Source organism: Squalius cephalus (genome assembly GCF_949319135.1).
Source record: "Squalius cephalus genome assembly, chromosome: 12".
NCBI classification, from domain to species: Eukaryota; Metazoa; Chordata; class Actinopteri; order Cypriniformes; family Leuciscidae; genus Squalius; species Squalius cephalus.
In genome coordinates this window covers 51,724-74,327 of record NC_137133.1, presented here as the reverse complement: position 1 = coordinate 74,327, position 22,604 = coordinate 51,724, and the positions used below count along the sequence as shown (strand labels likewise).

General features: G+C 40.9%; 1 protein-coding gene across 1 annotated transcript in view; it reads right to left on the bottom strand.

The window, feature by feature from the left end:
* lrfn2b (leucine rich repeat and fibronectin type III domain containing 2b) overlaps positions 1 to 22,604 on the bottom strand; it is a 95,940-nt gene that overhangs the window by 52,957 nt on the left and 20,379 nt on the right. The gene's annotated exons all lie outside the window — the stretch shown is intronic.

The window sequence follows — 22,604 nt, the reverse complement described above, 5'->3', positions numbered from 1 at the left end:
CTGGTGTCCACTAGAGGTCCCACGGTGCCATTCTCATTAGGAACTGCATTTCCCGCAATCCTTGTCTGCACTCATCACTGTTCATTGTACCCAGCTGTTCCCCATCATGATTGTTAGTTCTGTGTGTATTTATACCCTGTCTGTTTTAGTGTTTGTTACGGAGTCCTTGTTATTCGTCACACCACTTTGAGGTCTGTTTTCCGCTCTGTCTTGCCTGTTCTTGTTTTGTCTCTTGTTTGGATTGCTTTATGGATTTTGACCCCTGCCTGGACTGTTTATGAATTACGGATTTCCCTATTAAATTACATACTGCACTATTGGATCTTTCTGTGTTTCCTTGAGTGTGGATCGTGACATTTGCATCTTCAAAAATAAAATAAAATGTTCTGTCTTGCCTTAAAACAGAAGACTGTGTGTAATGATTGTAGTCAGCTTAAAGGGCATTTGTTTTATAATACTGGATTGACTAAAATGGAAAGAAAAACTAAATAAATGTCAAGGTTCACATTTAATTCAGTATGATTTTTTCTCTTCTAGACCTATTAAACTACCGCAGTCAAATAAGAAAAGTAACATAAAACCGTAAACTACAATCAAATCTATTGATATATCAAGAATCTTGAGGTACCGAAAGACCTACAAAACATACTAAAAAATCAAAGATCATCTTCATGTTGATTATCAACATCAAGACCTTTGGTTAACATGTCTTTATTGGAAGAAGAGAAAGAGTATTTTCTACTTTTTGTTATCACTAATAATTTGTTATAATAGCTCATGAAAACGGCATCTACAAGAATGATAGGCTAATACAATTAGTTCAAGGTGTTTTATATGGAGTTTAATGTGTGTCACTGTGGGAGATCTCAAGGTATTTAAGCGTTCGGTTGAATCATACTCAGTTTGGTTTACATCTACACTAATGAACACATTTCTGTTGCTTAATAAAGACCGTTTTAGAAACACATCTGCGATCCCCGATCCTCTCTGAAGACTGAGCTGTTCTCTAATAACACAGATGAGAGATAGTTGGCATGTTGCTTATAGATACTAGAATGTTTAAAGTGGACCATCAAACGTGTTTCCAAATTACCAAACGTAAATGTGAACTCTGATTATGATCATAAAGGTTTTTGAGCTCAGGGCACCAGTAAAAACACTGGAGAAGGAATGCATAGAGGAAGTGATGTTTTTCCCACTCATCATCTCATGCCAACAGGCAGTTCTCCGTTCTCATCGTCAGATCCTCTGTCATTCTGCTAATGAATGCAGTTGCCATGTGTCCTATAGAGGTTCAGTGACAGAGGAAGATCCTCATCCTCATCCTCATCCTCATCACACAGACCCACACAGCATCTGCTGCAGAACACCCAGAAGATCTGCTCATCATGATCTGCTTCTTTATTCTGCTGTGAAGATGCCTTCAGCTGTCAGTCGGCATCTGATACTCTACAAACACAGGTCAGAAACACACACTGCACACCAGCACTGACACTAATGCTCAGCAAACACAGGTCAGAAACACACACTGCACACCAGCACTGACACTAATGCTCAGCAAACACAGGTCAGAAACACACACTGCACACCAGCACTGACACTAATGCTCAGCAAACACAGGTCAGAAACACACACTGTGCTCCAGCACTGACACTAATGCTCTACAAACACAGTCAACCAACATTACATTCATTTTCTCACTCATAAGTATCCTGCTCTGTCCTGTCTGTCGGTGTCAGTGTCCTCATTGCTTCGCGATTTTTCTGTGATATAAAAAAAAATCTCAGCTCTCAGATTCTGTCAATTTTATTACAAAATTCAAAGATCATCTCTACTAGCTAACAGAAAATAAATACAGTACAACTAACCGAAATGTATATTCCTCATACATAATATTGATCAATCAGTGTTTTTCAACTGCGGAAAGAGGTCAATAAAACAGCTGGAGAACATAACATTTACCTCAGGAAAGCCATTTAATGACCATAATGTTATGAACCAGAATTGATCTTTCTCCTTTTTCTCTCTCTCACACGCTCACGCACACATTCACACACACACACACTCGCTCTCTCAGCGTTCGCGCTGATCTTCTCCACACCTGTTTTCTCTTTCCTCCTGACTTTCCTGCTACTTCTAGCTACCTTTCTCCCTGTTTCAGTGCCAGATTATTGTTGCTATTGCAAGGCTCGTCCTGTATTATCTTCCATAATTTATCTATATCTACTCAGCCATTCCTCTACTGGAGACCTGCCTTGTCTTGTCTTGTCCTGTCTCGTCTACGTGTCTGCTTACATTGAGCTCTACCCAGCTATCCTGCTGCTCATGGCCTTCGACTACTCCTCAACCTGCCGTCCAGCAATTACTGGTCCAGAACTGAGTTTCGCTTCGCTGCTCTCCAGCCCAGGCACTCGCGCTGTTTCCGTTTCTTTAAGCCAAGTCAAGAATATTTCTGTAACCAGTTCTGCGCCCGTCTGGGGGCTGACTGCCTTTGTTCTCTCTTCATTAAAACTCTGTTTGTACCTTCATTCGCTCTTGGTTCCTCTGTTCATCCTGACACATAATATAGGCTATGGCACGTTGAGCTATAGAGAGTATTTTGCTTAATATGTGTACTATATTACATATTTAGGCCTATTATATTTTTTACTTATATCATTAAATAAAGTTGTTATTGTAATAAAAAAACACATTATATTTAATTTGAGGGTTTTTTTAAATCTATTATTGAGTGTATTTTATTATAGTTATTTTATTTTTTATTTTATTTGAGTTAAAGGGCACCTATTATAATTCACTTCTACATGGTGTTTGAACATAAATGTGTGTTGGCAGTGTGTGTACCCAACCACGGGGTCTGCTACAGCAGGCTTGTATTAATAGTGGATAAAAGCAGATGACAAAATAACCATAATTAAAGGGCACCTATTATGCAAAATTCACTTTTACATAAATGTGTGTTGGCAGTGTGTGAGCAAAACCACCCTAGAATGATAAAAATCCACCAAGTGCTTTTTTTTACATCTCAATAAATCATAAGCACTGTCTCAGAATGAGCTGTTCTAAGATTCTATGCAATGTGACGTAGAATTGCACAAGCCCCACCGACGTAGTTTGATTGACACTGTGGTTTTTGTATAGACCCCGCCCTCGGTGATCTGTACACCATCCGCCATTGTTTCAACGACAGCCGGTAATGTCTGGTAAGAAATGTAGGTGTTCTGTTGTGGGATGTAAGAATGGACATAGTAGTCTTCACTTACTTCCGACATCAGAGCCACTGAAAACGCAGTGGATGGATTTTATTTATGCCACTTAAACTTCCTAAATACGTTTATGTTTGACGAGAATGTCTCCTAAGCATTGTAGGTGTTGTGTGGCTGGATGTATAAATCCACATAGCTCTCTCTATTTACTCCCGAAATCTGAGGCAGCCGCTGAAGACGAGGTGGAATTATTTTGTTTTCAAAGAAAATGCTCCCTCAACTCGAAACGAAATTCGCTTATGTACTAAAGCACTTCTTATACTGTGTTTACTCCGCTCTATGGTGATTTTCTGGAGTAAAACTGACGCTTCATCTTTTGTGTGATGTACAATAAACTTTATTAAACTCATCAGTATATTTTTGATCATCATTCGGACCTGGTCCGAAACAGCAGACTTGTAGGCTATTAATAGGTACATACAAGCAGATGACAAATACGTTATAACCGTAATTAAACTAAACTATACCTGTTCCATCTCAATACAGCATTCTGACTCTGTAGGCATTATTGTCCGACTGGAAATTAACACCGTTGCTGAGAGTTACTGAGAGAATGATATTATCATCATTCCGTGAGATGAAATTGTCCTGAGAGACTGAGCGCGAGCTCGTGAGGCTCCGCCCCCTGTGCCGTGCAGCAGCAGCTCATTTGCATTTAAAGGGCACACACTAAAACAGCGCGTTTTTCTGAGCACCAAAAAATGACAATTTAAACATGCTGTAAAAAATGATGTGTTGGGTATTTTGAGCTAAAACATCACATACACACTCTGGGGACATCAGAGACTTATTTTACATCTTGTGAAAAGGGGCATAATACGGGACCTTTAAACTAAACTATTCCTGTTCTATCTCCATACAACATATATTCTCTGGCTCTGTGGGCATTATTGTCCGACTCCGAGTCGAAATGAACACCACTACTGAGAGTTTCTGTTTTGATATTATCAGATGAGATTGTCCTGGCTCTCAGTGCGAGCTCGTGAGGCTCCGCCCCCTGGGCCGGCAGCAGCAGTTAATTTTTTAAAGAGCGAGTTTATTCCGAGTCAGACTATAACATATCTGGCCGTGTGTTTCGACTCGAGCCCACCTCTCTCAAGAGCACATAGAGACCATTTCATCGACTCTGCGCCGTTTCAGACTGGGCAGGCCTGTTTCACTGAGGGAATCTCAGAGGCTTCTGGGGCTGACTCTTCAGTGTGTCATCTGGGCCTTCTGCATATGCGGCCGCTGCAGTTTTGGCTGAAAACACGAGTCCTGCCGAGGGCGTGGTCTTCAGGTCACATGCGCATCCCGGTCACTCACATTTGTGTCAGCACTCCGAGACCGCGGCGCAACCCGATTATGTTCAGCCCAGGAGTGCCTTTGGGACTAGTGACACAACGCACCGTGATCTCGACAGATGCGTCGACCTCAGGCTGTGACATCACGTTGGCCGAAAGGCAAATGTTGCCCCCTCTGGTGGGACGATGGCAGTGCTGACTACGCCACCCCTTCAAACAAAAGAAAAAAACAAAACAAAAGAAAAAAAAAAGAAACAAAAAACAAATCAAACAAAAGAAAAATAAAACACTAGCCCGCCGGCTAGTAAAAAAAACAAAACAAACAAAACAAAACAAAACAAAACGGAAAAGTGTCTAAAAAGCAGCACCTGCACACACATACACATTCAAACACATTCAAGAGAACAGCAGCCGACAATCGGATTGGCTGTAGCCTTTCTAAAAAAAAGAAACGAGAGACCCAGTTGAGTGCTCTGTGCGCCTAAGATTCATAATCAGTCAGTCTATTTACATATAGCTATTAAACGCACGCGGACACACGCCGAACACAAGACCCATAAATTAAATACTGGTATGTCCTAACCAGACGTGAGCCGGGCGTGAGAATTACTGAGAGAGAAAAAATCCTCTACCATTACTTCTTTCAGCACGGACCATGAAGCACATAACTTTGTTACACGTTTTGCTTTTTACCAAACACATTATAATAAGAGCCATAACATACCTTTTTGCAGTCTAGCGATTGGGTGAGTAGACAGTGTTCCGGCGCTTCACGCATTCACCAGGGTCACCAAACGCTGGCGAACATAACAACGGAGCCTCATTACAACTAAAACAATAAGCAAGCAGGGATACGCTAAAACAGCTAGAATAAAAGTGTACCTTCTCTATGCTTGTCAGTCTAGGCATTCCAAACATGTTTCGGAAGCGCGCGCACCCATACACAAACAGTGGCGCCGTTGGCAATCACTCTGTAACACCTTAGCCCATCAAGAAAACAATAAAACCTCCCTTAGTGCACTGAACCCAAGTAACCATTACAGTCATACAACAACAGATAGTTTGGACATACCTGCGCTACAAACAGCACCCCGGAACACTGCTGCACTCCAACACGTTAGCAGCTAGCTACAGAGATTCACAGATTCAAAATCAGGGAGGAGAGAGCGTCAGTGATCCTCGTGGCCCAGAACTGACCGAACCAGCCCTGGTTTGCGGACCTGAGAGAGTTAATGACGGCTCCCCCATGGCAAATCCCCCTCAAGAGGGACCTGCTGTCTCAGGCGAACGGCACGTTATGGCACCCCAGCCCCGAGCTGTGGAAGCTTCATGTGTGGCCGCTTCAGGGACCTTACATGAGCGGGACACACTCGCGGAGGCGCACAAGCCTTCTACTAGGCGCCTTTACGCTCTAAAATGGGGAGTTTTTGCAAAATGTTGCCAGGACATCGATATCGACCCGGTGATCTGTTCCACGTCGAATGTTTTGCGCTGTTTGCCATTCACGCTGAAGATGTATGTGGCCGCCATTGCTTCGTTTCGTTCCCTGGATGATGGGCAATTGATCGGTAAGCACACTCTGGTGGCCAGATTCAGGGGAGCGAGGAGATTGTGTGTGTGAATCACTCGGCCGCCTTTCGTCAGTCGGACCAGCTTTTTGTGTGCTTTGGTGGATGCACTAAGGGACGTGCTGTTGTAACAGAGTAAAGAAAGGAAAAATAGAAACTAAGTGTGAATAGTGTAAAAATGCTTATTTTAGTTATAAAATATTTGTTCTTGTTCAATTAATCCTGTTCATTGGTTATTTAAATAATACATCTTGGAAAGAGGGAGACACCTACAGGCAAGAAGGGTGTACAATGGGTTGAATCAGCCATCTTCTCAGTTCACACGAACTGTTGCGAAGGATGGTAGGTGAAAAAAGTCTCTGGTCGAACGGTTAAGAAAATGTTGGAAGATATTGTTTTAGGAAAAAAATAGTCAATTGCATTTGTCTAGAAATGTGTTTGAGAGAACTTTATTCTGTATTTTCTGTTCAGAATGGTAAATTAGTGTGTAGCAGGGTTTTACATGCCTTACAGGTGGTTGTGCCTGCCATGTGCTAATGGCGTCCACTTGTTATTTAATTTGGTATATTTGATTGATTATTTTGTTTATTATTTTCTGACAGTTTTATGACCGGACCAGCAGTATTTATTGTCTGTTTGGTGCTCTTCGTGTCTTTTCCAGGTATGATGTATTACTTTCCTTCTGTGCAATTTTTGTTCTATATTTATAAAAGAAAAAAGAGACTGAGTCATATTTGTATGTAACAAAAAAAAAAGTTTACCTTCTCAGTTCACTTGAGCTGTTGAGAAGGATGTTTTATGACCGGACCAGCAGTATTTATTGTCTGTTTGGTGCTCTTCGTGTCTTTTCCAGATTTCCTCAATTGCAGTAAACACTAAAGTGAATGTGCTCAGCAAATTTGTTTTCGTGTGGTCATTATTGAAATGAAAGAACACACGAACCGAGAAGGGTTACACTGTCTCAAAACAGGGACTTTCTGATAGAGTTTTGGTTCCTTGCCACTGTTGCCTTGGCTTTTGGCTTGCTTAGTTGGGGACATTTAATATTCAACAATATTGTTGATCTGCCTTACTTAAGGTGGACGATGATGCAATTTTCTTCTAGAAACAAACTTTGTTGTATTATTTTCATGTTTTCACTGTGAAGCTGCTTAGATACAATCTGTATTGTAAAAAGCGCTATATAAATAAAGGTGACTTGACTTGACTTTCTCCTAGCGGCGCGGCTATTGGCTGACTGTCTGTCAGTTCCGTGGCTGGTGTAGCTTGACCCTGTTTCCCCGGGCTTATCTTCACTACTCTCACAGCGGGATTTAATACAGTTCCCGCAGCGTTAGCTACGCAATGTAGAGTTCCTGCTCTCGAAAGGGAACGTCTGCAGTTACTGTCGGAACCTCGGCTCCCTGAGAGGCGGGAACGAGACATTGCTGAGGGAACTCCTCCCTTCTCCACTTTAGTTGAAATCTTATGGGCTAACGCCAGCTTGGAACAGCTGGCCAATTGTTGTGAAGTATGCAAATACTGACAGGCTCGCGGGCAGTGTAGAACGCACGGACGCGACAATTGCGTCAGAATAACGATTGAACGCTTGCAATGATGATCAAACAGCGAACACGCCGGCTAACGCAATGTCTCGTTCCCGAGGTTACGATAGTAACCGGAGACGTTTCCTCATATTTACAGGAAGTCATGGCTGGACAATGTCATGTTACTCGTCACCCTGGTAAATATGAATGGGAATATACTTCAGAGATATTTTACTCATAATAATTTCTAGTGGTGCCAATAATTGTGGCCAACATGCATTGGAGAAATATTTATTTCATATTGTGAATTTTCTCCCACTTTCAATTATTTTACATCAATGAAAGGCTAGAATTTTGTGATCAAAAGGATAAACAATGTAGATTTATTTTCCCAGCCGTGTTTGCTCATATTTACCAGTGTTAGTGGAAGGCAGTGTATGTGCTGATGATGGAGGAAGAGTTTATTAATGTGATACAGCTCATCCAGCTCCTGCTTCAGCTGTACTGTGGTAAACACAGGGTTTTATACTGAAATACAGCATGTGAAAGAGCCACAAGTGTTTAGAGAATTAGCCTAACATTACAGATGTGCAGACATCACAAATCAAACCCGACTGAAGGGTTAGGGTGAATGAATGAACTCAAATTACAACAGCCTGAACGGTAATAGAGACAGAGCCGTCGGGTTCAGACAGGGCTGGGAACAGATGTGTGATATACAGTGTGTGAGTGTGTGTGTGTGTGTGTGTGTGTGTGTGTGTGTGTGAGTGTGAGTGTGTGTGTGAACAAGTCCTGCATGCAGTGTGTGTGTGTGTGTGTGTGTGTGTGTGTGTGTGTGAGTGTGTGTGTGAGTGAGTGTGTGTGAACGAGTCCTGCATGCAGTGTGTGTGTGTGAGTGTGTGTGAACGAGTCCTGCATGCAGTATGTGTGTGTGTGTGTGTGTGTGTGTGTGTGTGTGTGTGTGTGTGTGTGATCGCATCCTGCATGCAGTGTGTGCTGTGTGTGCAGTGTGTGCTGTGTGTGAGTGTGTGAGTGTGTGTGAACGCGTCCTGCATGCAGATGAAGTGCTGCGACTGAGAGCTGAACACGAGCACAGATTAAGGTCACGAAACCTCACATTTACTGCTTTCCAGGAATGAAATTCTCAAATCTTCCTTATCCTGATCCGTCTATTATCACAGACGGAGAAATCCCAATAAGATATTTCCTGAATGTTCCTTTGTGGTTTGATATTATTGTTGGATCAGACAGCAATAATAGCATCTCTTCCGCTGCTATCTATCCTAGAGGAGCTCTCAGCTCTTGTGTGTGTGTGTGTGTGTGTGTGTGTGTGTGTGTGTGTGTGTGTGTGTGTGTTTCATCTAGCTATCATCATATAGAGACTGTGTCCCCGAATTTGGAAATCCAAAAAAACGTTTAAACCCATCTAAGGTTAAAAATTTAATTGATGTTCAACAAATAAAAAACAGCTATAATACAGATGAGCAAATGCTAAAGCTTGGGTTGCTGAATATTGCTGAATATTCGATCTCTTACCTCAAAAGCACTCATTGTTAATGATATGATTTCAGATAATAATCTAGATCATACTCTAGATCTAATATTATCACATGGAATAGATGTTGATGCCGTTGAAATTCTGCAGCAGAGCGATGACATCTCAGATCATTATCTAGTCTCGTGTAAATTACATTTAGCCAAGGCTGCAAAGCCGACTCCATGTTACAAATATGTTAGACCTATCACTTCTGCCACTAAAGATTGCTACTCTTATCATCTGATCGTGGTTGTATCTCTCTATTAGTGTTACTCGATCTTAGTGCTGCGTTTGACACCATTGACCACAAAATTCTTTTAAATAGACTAGAAAACTATGTTGGCATTAGTGGAATTGCACTAGCATGGTTTAAATCATACTTATCTGACCGTTATCAGTTTGTAGCAGTAAATGAAGAGGTGTCTCATCGATCACAAGTTCAGTATGGCGTACCACAAGGCTCAGTACTAGGACCGTTGCTGTTCACTCTATACATGCTACCCTTGGGAGATATCATTAGGAAGTATGGCATTAGTTTTCACTGTTATGCCAATGATACTCAGCTCTATATTTCTTCAAAACCTAACGAAACTTATCAATTCACAAAATTAACGGAATGTATAGCTGATATAAAAAATTGGATGACTCGTAATTTCCTACTTCTAAATTCTGAAAAAACAGAGTTTCTAACTATTGGACAAAAAACTTCCTCACGTAATAATCTAGAATACTGTCTAACACTTGATGGCTGCTCTGTTAAGTCTTCGTAGTCGGTTAGGAATCTGGGTGTGCTCTTTGATACCAATCTTTCATTTGAAAGTCAAGTGTTTAGTATCTGTAAAACCGCATTTTTCCATCTTAAAAATATATCTAAATTACATCATATGCTCTCATTGACAAATGCGAAACAATTAGTTCATGCGTTCTTGACCTCAAGGCTAGATTATTGTAATGCTCTACTGGGTGGTTGCCCTGCACGCTTAATAAACAAACTACAGCTAGTTCAAAACGCAGCAGCTCGAGTTCTTACCAGAACCAGGAAGTATGACCATATTAGCCCAGTTCTGTCAAAACTGCACTGGCTGCCTATTAAACATCGTATAATTTTTTAAATATTGCTGATTACTTACAAAGCACTAAATGGTTTAGCTCCGCAGTACTTGAGCGAGCTCTTAACGCATTATAGTCCTTCACGTCTATTGCGATCTCAAAATTCTGGCCAGTTATTAATACCTAGAATATCAAAATCGACTGCTGGCGGTAGATCCTTTTCCTATTTAGCACCCTATTTAGTTCCAGTTTGGAACAGTTTTCCTAACATTGTTCGGGAAGCAGACACACTCTGTCAGTTCAAAGCTAGACTAAAGACACATCTCTTTGACCTAGCATTCACATAATACATTATAGACCTCTATAATTCAATGTTAGGCTGCATAGATTAGGTCAGCCGGAACCAGGAACACTTCCCATAAATCCTGATGTACTCGTTACATCATAAGAAGAATGGCATTTACGCTAATTTTAGTGTCTTTGTTTATCCCGAGGTTTTCCCGCAGCCTGCCGGATCCAGGCCGTATCCAGATCTGACGAAGGACCTTCGCCTGGACCTTCGCCTGAAGTCGATAGAATCAGCAAAATCCAAAACTAAATCACCTCTAGAAACCATCCCTTAAAATCCCTGGTAACAACACCAGATCAGGCACACACCGAGTCTAAACCAAACATCTATAGGAAAGTTTTCAACTTTTTTTCAATGAAACCACAATTGTGAATTGTAATTCTGTGTATATTGGTCAGAGAATGTTTGTGCACGTGCTTCAGATCTGCTTTAAGATGAACAGAGAGGTCCTCCTCTCAGAAAACACACAAATAAAGAGACTTTAGATGTTTATCACTATTTGGAGCATTGGGATCACTAGACGAGGGCTTAATGAACTCCTCAACCTGAGGTAATTGAAAACCTCAAAATGGACATTTTTTACTTGTTTTGCCTGTAGCTCATAATTATCCCCTTTGCATTCACACTCATTTTGTCAGTATGGGTCACATTTATAAACTGATTATACATTATTTCAAAACATGTTTTTAAATAAAAGGCGATGTGATTCATGGATTAGAAAACATGCATTAGGCCTACATATTATGGTAGTACTACATTCAAATTATGTACAATTATGTTTTTATGATATCCATGTTCTCTAATCCAAGTCTTCCACATGTAGGGGACCGTTTGGTATTTATGGAAAGGACCACCGGAGGAAAATAGGGGAGGGTCATGTCTTTTTATTCTTTGTTGAAGGGAGGGTCATCCAACTTTTTTTAGTCTAGGGGGAGGGTCACCCAACTTTTATATTCATGAAAACAGCAACATTTCAAAGTGGCTTGTTTGCTGCATATCTTTTACATGTAGCTCCATGTTTCTCTCGCGGTATCAGCCCCCCATCTATATCAGATGGGTCTGACCCAACAAAAATCCAGTTTGGCGCTGTTTGACAGTGCGCGTGCACTTCAGTTCACGCTCAGAAAAAAGTGCATCATGTCAGAACAGAACGCCAATGAAATGTTTACCCGGCAAAGCTTTAAAGCACGAGCAAATAATTAACTTTTGTGATTGCGAATAAGTGCACAGTGTCCTGTAAGTGTAACTCTACCGCTGCATTAACATGTGTGATGTGAATGTACGTCGAGTTTTACAGTATTGGGACTGAGGCGCCAGAACTGCAGCTGATAGAATGTGCGCTGTAGCGCGATACTACCATATTTTGTTTCCACAATAATGTTAGAGAGTAAATATACTGAAATTGCCACCATAACAGTGGAGTGTGATGTGTAAGATGTAGGGCTACCACATCTTTAAATTACTATTAGTATTATTTAAGTTAACATAATAAAATACGTAGACCTACACCAAAAAACTAGTTGAGGATTTCAATTCCAGCGTTATGGACGTGACATTTGCAGTCAAAACTTGAAATATAAATTCTCAGAAAATGCATTTAATACAATATTGAAACGTCTGTTAATATATCAATATTAGGGTCGGCCTCCACAGAACATAAAATATTATTTTTATTTTTATTTTTCGTGTTCGCATTTATGTGAAAAAAAAAAAAAAAAAAAAAGAAAAAAATGTTACGGGCGTGACAGTTCTCCATTACGGACATGACCGCTCTGAAAGCGACTTTAAAAAACATCACAGACCTCAAACAGGAAGCACAAAGCCTGTCTTTAAAGTGAATTTCGTTTTTTATTAATTGTATCTTAATTTTAATCAATGTTTCATCAACCAATTGCCTGGATTTAAATATAGTAGAAAATAGATAATCATGACACGGAGGCGCCGGCGAGTGAACTGGACTCTTGTCTCATAAATAAACCGAAACTCAGCTTAAGGTAGGCTACTTGCCTCACAGACCTGAGAAATATATAGAAAGCTTGAAATGTCTACTTTTAAACAGAACAATTCAAAACGAAAGAAAACAGACTGCTCTCTTGTAATCCGTATGAAATGTGCATTTCTCTCTGGCGCGTTCTGCGAAGATCACGACGCATCGTCAACTTCATCTTTGCAGTCGACACAGAAAACACTTGTTTATTAACAAACAATTAAAATGTGTCCTTGCTATATTTGACATATTCATAATCATTACGTTTGCTGGTTCTTTGTGACAGCTTTTAGATGCTTTATTGGCAGCGCCACCCACATGTTGAACGCGTCACACCGCATCAGCACCGAAAACATGATTTTTTTCTAATCTAAAATAAAAAATCGTGATACGAACTGAATCGTAGGTTTGGTCTATCGTTACAGCCCTAGTAAGATGAGAAAGCAAGAGTTTATGGTTGTAAAACAAACAAACAATGGCTATCTGAACATCTTTGCCAAGCGCAAACCAGTCCAGAAGTAGGCTAATCAATAAATTATCGGGGAGGGTCATGCCTTTTTTCACAATCATTTTGGAGGGTCATAGAAAAATGTATCGCTGGCGAAGGGAGGGTCATGTATTTTTTGACTACAGATCTCAAAACTCCTCCGGTGGCCCCTTAAATAAAAAAACGAACAGTCCCTAGCTAACAGAAAACTGGTCTTGACTGGTCTAAAGTAGATGTTCTGGACAGGACTGGTTCAGGACTGCTCTTCATAAGGGGAATATTAAAGAGCTAGCCGTCTATCAGAGAACAGAAAGCGTGGAAGGAAAGGATGTTTTGCTCCTTTCAGGGTCCAACTCCACATTAACTTCACATGAGCTGCTTCGAGGAGAGTAGAGTCGTTTAACCATACACTTCTCTCTGTGCACAACACACATCTCACTGGCTCTGGAGACGCTAGGAATTCTAGGTCATGCGCATATTTACATTTCATAAAACAGTTATCAGGAGAAATGGAATAATCAAATACTTGGAGAACTTCAAATTTATAATTTATAAGAGTAACAGTAACTAATGGGATCTTAATAAAGAATTCCTTACATTTACAAAAAAAAATGAACAGGGGAGTGAATGTGTGTATTCCTGCAGAACATTGACCTTTGACCTGTTAACACTCCATCAATCAAACATGTGACCCCGCATCATCATCCACCATAACGGCAGCATTCAGTGACTGAACCGACTCGAGCGTTGTGAGGAAAACACCAGCATGTTTCTGTTAAAGCGTTTCCCTTTATCTGTTTGTAGACAGAAAACAGCCCAGTATATAATGCAGAAGAGATCTTAACAGGAGAAGAGCGAGTGTGAGATCCTGTGAGGATCTGAACAGGAGAAGAGCGAGTGTGAGAAACAGCCCAGTATATAATGCAGAAGAGATCCTAACAGGAGAAGAGCGAGTGTGAGACGCCGTGAGGATCTGAACAGGAGAAGAGCGAGTGTGAGAAACAGCCCAGTATATAATGCAGAAGAGATCCTAACAGGAGAAGAGCGAGTGTGAGACGCCGTGAGGATCTGAACAGGAGAAGAGCGAGTGTGAGAAACAGCCCAGTATATAATGCAGAAGAGATCCTAACAGGAGAAGAGCGAGTGTGAGATGCCGTGAGGATCTGAACAGGAGAAGAGCGAGTGTGAGAAACAGCCCAGTATATAATGCAGAAGAGATCTCAACAGGAGAAGAGCGAGTGTGAGACGGTGTGAGGATATCCTCACCATCGCTGGTTCTCTCACAGGAATCTGCAGATCGAGCGGGTCATGTGACGTCTACACGTTTGTAATCCTCCTCTGTTTCATTCCCACCCACAGGAACTGCTGAAGATGAGCGCTCACGCACGAGACATGTTCCCGTTTAGGTTCTTCCCTCATTATTTTCCTGCTTTGAAGTGTAAGAGGATGTGAAGCACAGAGACTCAAGCTGAGGTTAGCATGGATCCAGTGGGCTCCTGCTTCAGGAACTACACCAGAAGCTTGTTCCTCATGAAGGCCTTCAGAAGAGCATCACTGCAGGCTCGTGAAGGTCTACAGCTCTGTGGGATCCTGACTAAAAGTGCATGTGCGCCCGAAAGCCAAAAATCAAAGCATGCGTACGCCAGAACCTGCGCAAAATTCCCTTCATAAACCCCAGTCAGCAGAAGATTGTGAACATGCGTCTCCTCCCAGAAATAACCATATATGAGCTTACAATGCCTCGTTTCACTATGCAGATCTCATCTGATTTGCACAGTCTGACCTTTTCTATTTCAGATACACAGCACAACAGCAACGTGACTGTCCCACGGAGACTTCTGAACCTGGCATTCTTCTGACTCTTACACCCTATCCTGAAACCTCGCTTACACTGGAACCTTCAAGACATGTTCCTGTGCAGAATAGCACTTGGGTATCAGCATCTTCTGTGCCGTGGGAGAAACACATGGAGGTTTGAGAAGGTGTCCTGCACAGAGGAAAAGACCTAAAGCTGCAGATAGACGGCATATGGTGAGAGTCATTGCAGAAGCAATAATATGGACTGTTGTGTAATTATTAAGCATCAAACTTTTATTTTAACTCACCATTGTAAAAGGTAGAAGAGAACAGCTAGTCTGACGTCTACATTTCATGCACATCACATTTTCTTTTCTTCACTTTAATACTAAAGGACTTGGTTTTTAGAGTACTTGACTTCTAAACGACTCAAAACTCCCATCTCTACTCTTCACACTTCTTAACTAATGTGCTCACTGTAATCTGTAGTACTCTCCCAAATCCCTCTATATGGGTAAGATTCTTAGGAAAGAGTAATGCATGATGTTTTTATTTACAGATTCTTCATCAGGATAAATCCAGAGCACAGCAAGTGCAACTGGATGGTCCAGGTTAGCAGAAGAACTGGGATGGTGGTCCAAAGAAAACACGAGTCCCTCAATCAATCCACACGGCATCGTTCATCAGGGACTTCACTGAGTTTGACTGGAAGAACAACTAATACCAGGTGAGACTGTTAACTGTTACCTTCAATACTTGCGTACTCTGGGTTATTGTCGTTCTAAATCCCACTTTTAACCCCAGGTAAAGGAACATTTTAAAAATTGTAATTTAGAAATGTGGTTATCAGCGCTTTTTACCAGGGGCTCAAAACAGTTCAGAAATGCACAATTAATTACGTTATTTGTGTAATTATGAACTATGCTCACCTGTAAAGATCGTATGGTCCAGGGCTTTAAAGAAGCCAGTTCGGGTGGCTAGTTGGTGGTCGCAGCTTGTCTATTAAAGGGGTCATGACGTGTTTTTTTCTTTTCTTTTATTATGTTCCCTTAGGTGCAATTATAGTATTACTATAGTTTTTGGACAAAAAACGTTTAAAATTGAGTGATTTATGACCTTTTCCCACCCTGTTTCTCATCCTCTGATTCAAATAGTCTGTTTTGGGGGTGTTTCCCCTTTAAGAGTTCAGTGTTAACGCCCACTGTTATGATTGGCTAACGTCAGTGCCTATGCATCAAGCGGAGCTGTATTTACCGTTACCATAGTAACGGGTGATGCGTGAGAGGCGATGGCGATTGCAATGATGTTTGAGTCGGAATCAGAGGAAATGAACCATCAACACAACTAAGAATGCATCAGCCCGTCCACATAGAAAGTGTGAAACTATTTTGTCAGTTTGACAGCCTACATCTTTTAATAGCCTACGGGGCATGAACATGACGGTCATGAAAACAATAAGTAGGCTAAACTAAGTAAAAACACGGTGATTATTCATAATGAATTAAACTGCAATTAACGTTTTAAAAAAGTTTTAAGTTTTAAATAGCCTACATTACTTACAGTTTGCGTCGTCGTTGTTGAGCCCAGAATAGTCCACACGGCCTTATCTTATACAAAAGTTTTCTGGCAAAGCCAGCATCATACTGCGATTGTTCTCAACTGTCACTCATCCTTGAAATGTGGAGAACACACGCTTAAATTAACACTGCCGTGACTGGGACGTCCGCATAAAATAAACTGCATCCATCTTCCCCTGACGTCTGGATCTTTCAGCAGCGTATATTATTCAAACATGTTGTTTGTCCACAGCCAGGAACAGCACATCTGCGTGACATCGCAATCTTCTTGTAAACAGACCCACTCGCTGCACGTCGACTGAACACATGTGAAGCGCGTGACAGATGCGATGATGAAATGAGGATTAGTTATCTTGCGCTTGAAGCGTAGATGTCTACGCTGGAGGCGGTCATATGCAAACGACTGGTACGTCACTTCGTACCGTGACGTCACTTCGTACCGTGACGTCACTTCATACCATGGATCCAGAACGAGCTGTAATTAGAGCTTGATTAAATAAATGATTCGTTTATAATGGGGAGGACGTCTTAAGCTATGAAACTTGCAGGACGTTTTAATGGTACAAAGACCTCTTATATACCAAAAGATCAAGGCAAATTTGGTTTCTCATGTCATGACCCCTTTAAAATACATGTGGCCCGCCAAGCATAATTCAAGCGTCAACACAAGGTGATAAAACACCTTGACGCTTGACATTCTGTCCCCCTCACTTTTGAAATGATGGCTACGGCCCTGACGTGGACTATTTGCATGTCAGTCGCTTGTGCGCTCGTGGGTGTGGTCGCATTAGAGCTAATGAGGACGGACTGGAGAAACTGTACATGTCGTTGCTTTCATACGGATTACTTAAACAGAGAATATTTGTTTTTGATATAATTTACATCATTTAAAAATAGAGAATTCAAGCTTTGTAAAGACAGATTTTTTTTAAAGTTTTTTTGAGACCTTGTGCTGTATGTTTTTTTTTTTTTCAAATTTAAATAATAAACAGATAGCCTACAAACAGATAGATAGATATCAGTTCACAGCTCCACTTATGTTTCAAAATGCGGCAATTGCTGCTGTTTTGCACAATGTCCCTTTGCGCCACCTGCCGGTCATTTCGTGAACGACTTTGAAGTGCGACTAGATTATTTTTGCCACGGCGACGAACGCGGCGGTAATAGTTCTGGTTGACTACCAACTGTAGATCCATTACAGGAGACAAACTGTCAATCTCCAGCTGTGGACCTGAGAAACACTTCAGTATGGGGAACACACTATTAACTAACACTTCTGCCTCAATAAACTCCTGATTACTGCTTATTAATAACTAGTAAGGTAGTATTTGTAGCGTTTAGGTGTCAGTATTGGGTAGGATTGAGGGATATGGAATATGGTCATGCAGAATAAAGCATTAATATGTGCTTTATAAGTACTAATAAACAGCCAATATCATAGTACTATGCATGATAATAAGCAACTAATTAACAATGAGAATTGAACCCTAGCTTCGGTTCGTTTAGTAAATGATTGTAATATAAGCAGCAGAGTCTGATTCTGAGAACACATCAGTTATCACAGCTGAAAGCGAAGAGCGCCTCCTTCATCTGAAGATGTTGAGCTCTTCTCTGTGCACTGAAGAATACTCCACGATGAAGCCTTGATTCCTAACGCTACACTGTAACTCATGAAGTCCCTGTTTCAGGACAAAGCAGACGATCTACAGGAGTGAAGAAGCCCGGAGAGAGCGAGACACAGGCAGGACACCAAAGAGGAGATGATCCCGAATCATGGGAAAACAATCATGGACTCTCTCAGCAGGGTTTCCATCCTGCACAAACGCTCCTCCTGAATCTCGTTAAATTCTGCCTAAAAAAATGTTTCCGTCTGAAAGTGGAAGCGTTTCAAACCTCTTCTCATGTTTACATCAGCGTCTCTGAGCTTCCCAACAGCCTCCAGAACACCGTCTCATCAGCTGTTCCTCTGGGATACATGTGTGGTTTTGAATGTAGTAAATGTAACAATGTTTGCCTCATTTAAAGTAAAGATATTATGTGCAATAGTTTTAACTGCGTGCATCCAATAGTAAGAACACAAAACGATCCTGTCATTCAGCCTTTCCCAATGCTATCCATAAAACAGCTTCACAACTGACTAGCTGCGCTAAAGAAGTCTTGCTACTGCTGAACTAATAGATGCCACACTTTTAGTGGCGCTACGACCCACCAGTGTAAATCATTAACAGTGAAAAACGTCTCTGGTGCATCATTAATTCAATATTAATTTGTCATCCATCAGCAGATATTTGTTCCAGAACTCAAACATATCAGTTGTGCTGAAGGTCTCAACACTGTAAAGTATATAGTTCACGTCTACAGTTAATCTGGCATTAGAGTGATGCTATAAACTCATCTCAGCTATAGTGGCCACGTGTGTGTGTGTGTGTGTGTGTGTGTGTGTGTGTGTGTGTGTGTGTGTGTGTGTGTGTGTGTGTGTGTGTGTGTGTGTGGATTCATGAGTTCATTATGCTGATACTCAATCCTGTCCAGTGGAAGCGGCTGACAGGATTACACTGAGGTCTGATCTCACGTTCTCTACGAGGAGACGAAGAAGAGACTGCACGTCATCTGAACATGTTTACTACTATAACTGTTCCTCAGTGAAACTCTGAAGGGTCTTCATCAGGGGACAGTTATACAAACACAGTCACTGTATTAAAGAACTAGTGTCTTCAGAACGGATCTGACCAGCTAGCAGTTCATCCAGGGATAATCAGTCACACTATACCAATCTACCTTCTAAAAGTTATCAACAGTCTAAGTCTAAACAAGCCTTTTTAGTCTAAAGCCGCCTTTCCACTGCACACGACAAACAAAAGCCTAAGCTGACAGAGACAGGCCACGGTTTGCCTAGAAACTTCTGCGGCTAGACCGTATGCGACCAGTTGACCGGATGTGATGTATTCTTATCAAAACTATGAGTGCGAAGCTAGAATTACCAATATTTTAACACTTTAACGTTTCAAACCAACCCATCATTCACTGGATCTATCCGCCAGAAGACACGTACATTCAAGAGGTAGTGGTAAACCAATGAAAACTGAGAGCATGAAATGAAAATGCATAGTAAAATTAAAATCGATTTTCTAAATGAATGTTATAAATCTAAATGTGCACAATGTTAATGTTATGATGTTGAATCAAAATTCCAGCAGAAATGTCTCTGATGTCCGCTTAGAGCACAAAAAAGAAAATAGAAAAGGTTTTGCTTTTAGGAAACTAAACTTAATTTAGTGTTTATCCAATTGATTTGTCTAATGTATTTGAATTAGGGATGCACCGATACAGAACTTTTGTCCGATACCAACAATAACTGATAATTCTTTATATTTGAAAGCTGAAAACTGATATATTGGCCGATAAATCCAAATTTTTATATAATTTTGAACAGCCTGATTACAAAAACAAAAGTCTCACCATTAAAAGCCATGTCCTAAGCACACAATTATTGTCACGAAACTGCTCCGAGACTCGAAGTTAAAGATCCAAACGCATCTTTATTTAGGGGTAATCCAAAGAACAAGCAATAGGTCATACACAGGAAGGCAGTCCAAACAAACAAACAAACAAAACAGGCAGGGGTCAGAGGCAAAAGAGTAATCCAGGGAACAGGCAAGAAATCCAAAAACCAAGAGACATGAAACCAGGGAAAACACTCGGAAGTGCAGTGCAACAACATACAAAACTTCGCAGTGAGTGATGGGGTGAACCAGGCTATATAGGGTGAACTAAACAAGATAATGTGATACAGGTGAATGTGATAATGAGTGCTGATGAGTCCAGGCAGAGAATGATGGGAGATGTAGTCTGTGAGTGAAACAAGATAGTCTGGTGTGGAGTGCCCTCTGGTGGCTCTCAAGGGCACTCCATCTGGTGACCGTTACAATTATAATGATATTCTCATCATAGTTTTATGTAGCCGATATGACAGGCTTGCGCTGCACATGTTGCACTGAACTGTATTTTCCTTTTTTGAAGTGATTCTAATCATATTTCAAGTTATTTAAAACCATCATGTTGAACAGTGCACATCTGAAGTGTCTCAGCTGAAAGAAATAATCCATTATTGATCAGTTTTGATATATCGAACATATTTTCTTATCAGGTCGATAACATTAAAAATTATATCAGCCAATCGAGAAATGTTGGCTGATATATCGTGCATCACTATTAAGAAGGCGGTCTCTGTCATTAGAGTGCATGTGGATGTGGACATGTTTGAGGAGAATAATATCCAAGCTGTCATATACACCCATCATATAGCTATACTTAATTATCAGACATAAAATATGCATTACTGCTTTTATTGATACTCTATTTTGTCCTTCTTAAAACTTTAAACAAGATGTGCATTAATTATTATTTGGTAATCTGTTTATTACATGTGTATAGAATGTCTTGTGTGTACTGTGAGAACTTTACTGTCTTCATGTATTGCTGCTAATGCACTTTAATTTCCCAACTGGGATCAATAAAGTACTACTACTACTACACTAATTTGAATTGACAAAATAATAATAAAAAAAGTTTTAAATTTTTGGAAGCGAATAAAACTCAAAAAGGCCCTTACAAAAAAGATTTGAGTTGCTTGGGAAAAGGACAAACCTGTCAGGACAGCTGAAAAGGAAACAGAGTTGACATCAGCGCTAGTACTTGAAGAATGATTAAATAACTGTGAAGTAGTTTGTTGTGAGTGCATGTGTTCCTGTCTCCAGCACTGAGACTCATAATCCTGAGCTGCTGACACCAAACGTCACGTGACCCAGAAACCAAAGCTGACGGAGAATTCATAAATGCAATAAAACTGATGAGTGCAGTCATGAAATAATCCTCTCGAGTTTGTGCAGGTCTGCAGTGCATACAGAAGAGCCGAGATCACACACACACAGAGCAGCTTCTGTGAGAAAGAGCTGGTAAAGCATCACACACACACACACACACACTGTGCCATGGGGCTTATACAACACTGACTCACACACATACTCATAAATACACACAATCAGCACGCTGTGATCCGGAGCCTGGAGACACGGGTTGGTCATATAAAGATTTATGATCTGTGATCACTGAATGACTCTTTCTCTCTAAGATGAAGAGCGCCGCTCGTCTTCACTGTACTTTGAAATTCTGAACACTGCAAAAACCGGATGCAGGATTCTTCAGCTTTAGGAGGAAGTGTGTTTCTCTCTCGCGGATGTGGAGCGAACCCTGAACATCTGTGAGATTCTCACTGGTCAACAGATGCATCTGTCAAAACCACTCAACGTTCGGTCTAATAATGTCAAAATACTGGTACTGTGCGAACATTGCCAAGGTCTTGCTAATAGAACTTACATGAGATTGAAATGTAAGCGACAAGTCAATCATTACACCCAGATTTCTAACAGTATGGGATGGAATTAATGTGGTTTAAAATGAATGTTTTAAATTTTAGGAAGTTGTTATGCAACCAGATTTAAATGTCAGCAATACAGGTATTCAGTAAGTCCAGATGAAGAGCAGAGACGGAGCGAGCTGATATGGAAATCTGCAGGTAACCAGCATAATAATGATGCTTAATTAAAGCTGAGACCATGACTACAGATAATGTGACCAAGAGGAAATAGATAAATATTGAACAGAAGTGGTCCAAGAACAGAGCCTTGAGGCACACCATAGAGAGAGAACAAAGAAGATCTGAAGTTATGGACTGTGATAAAACTGTCTATCAGTGAGATATGATATAAACCAAGATAAAGCACTACCCGTTATGCTGATAGCTGAGAGGTAAGTATGAGATACAGTGTCAAAGGCTGCTAAGTCAAGCATGATGAGAACAGAAAGACAACCAGAGCCAGCAGAGGTCAGGAGGTCACTGGTCATTTGTACCAGTGCTGTGGCCTGACCGAAAGACAGACCGAGAGGGATCAAGAAGATTGATAGCAGAGAGATGAGCTTGTAGCTGCGAGACTACAATTTCAAGCAGCGTAGAAAGAAAGAAAGTACTGAGCAGTATTAAAAAAAACTATTACAATAGTTACAATCGTTTTGCAGATAACCATGAAAGTTTACTGGTAAGGACTACTGAAATCTCGGTACAGCACTCGTTTGGTGGAATGACTTGTTTGGCAAACCCCAGTGTTTTTCCTTGATGAC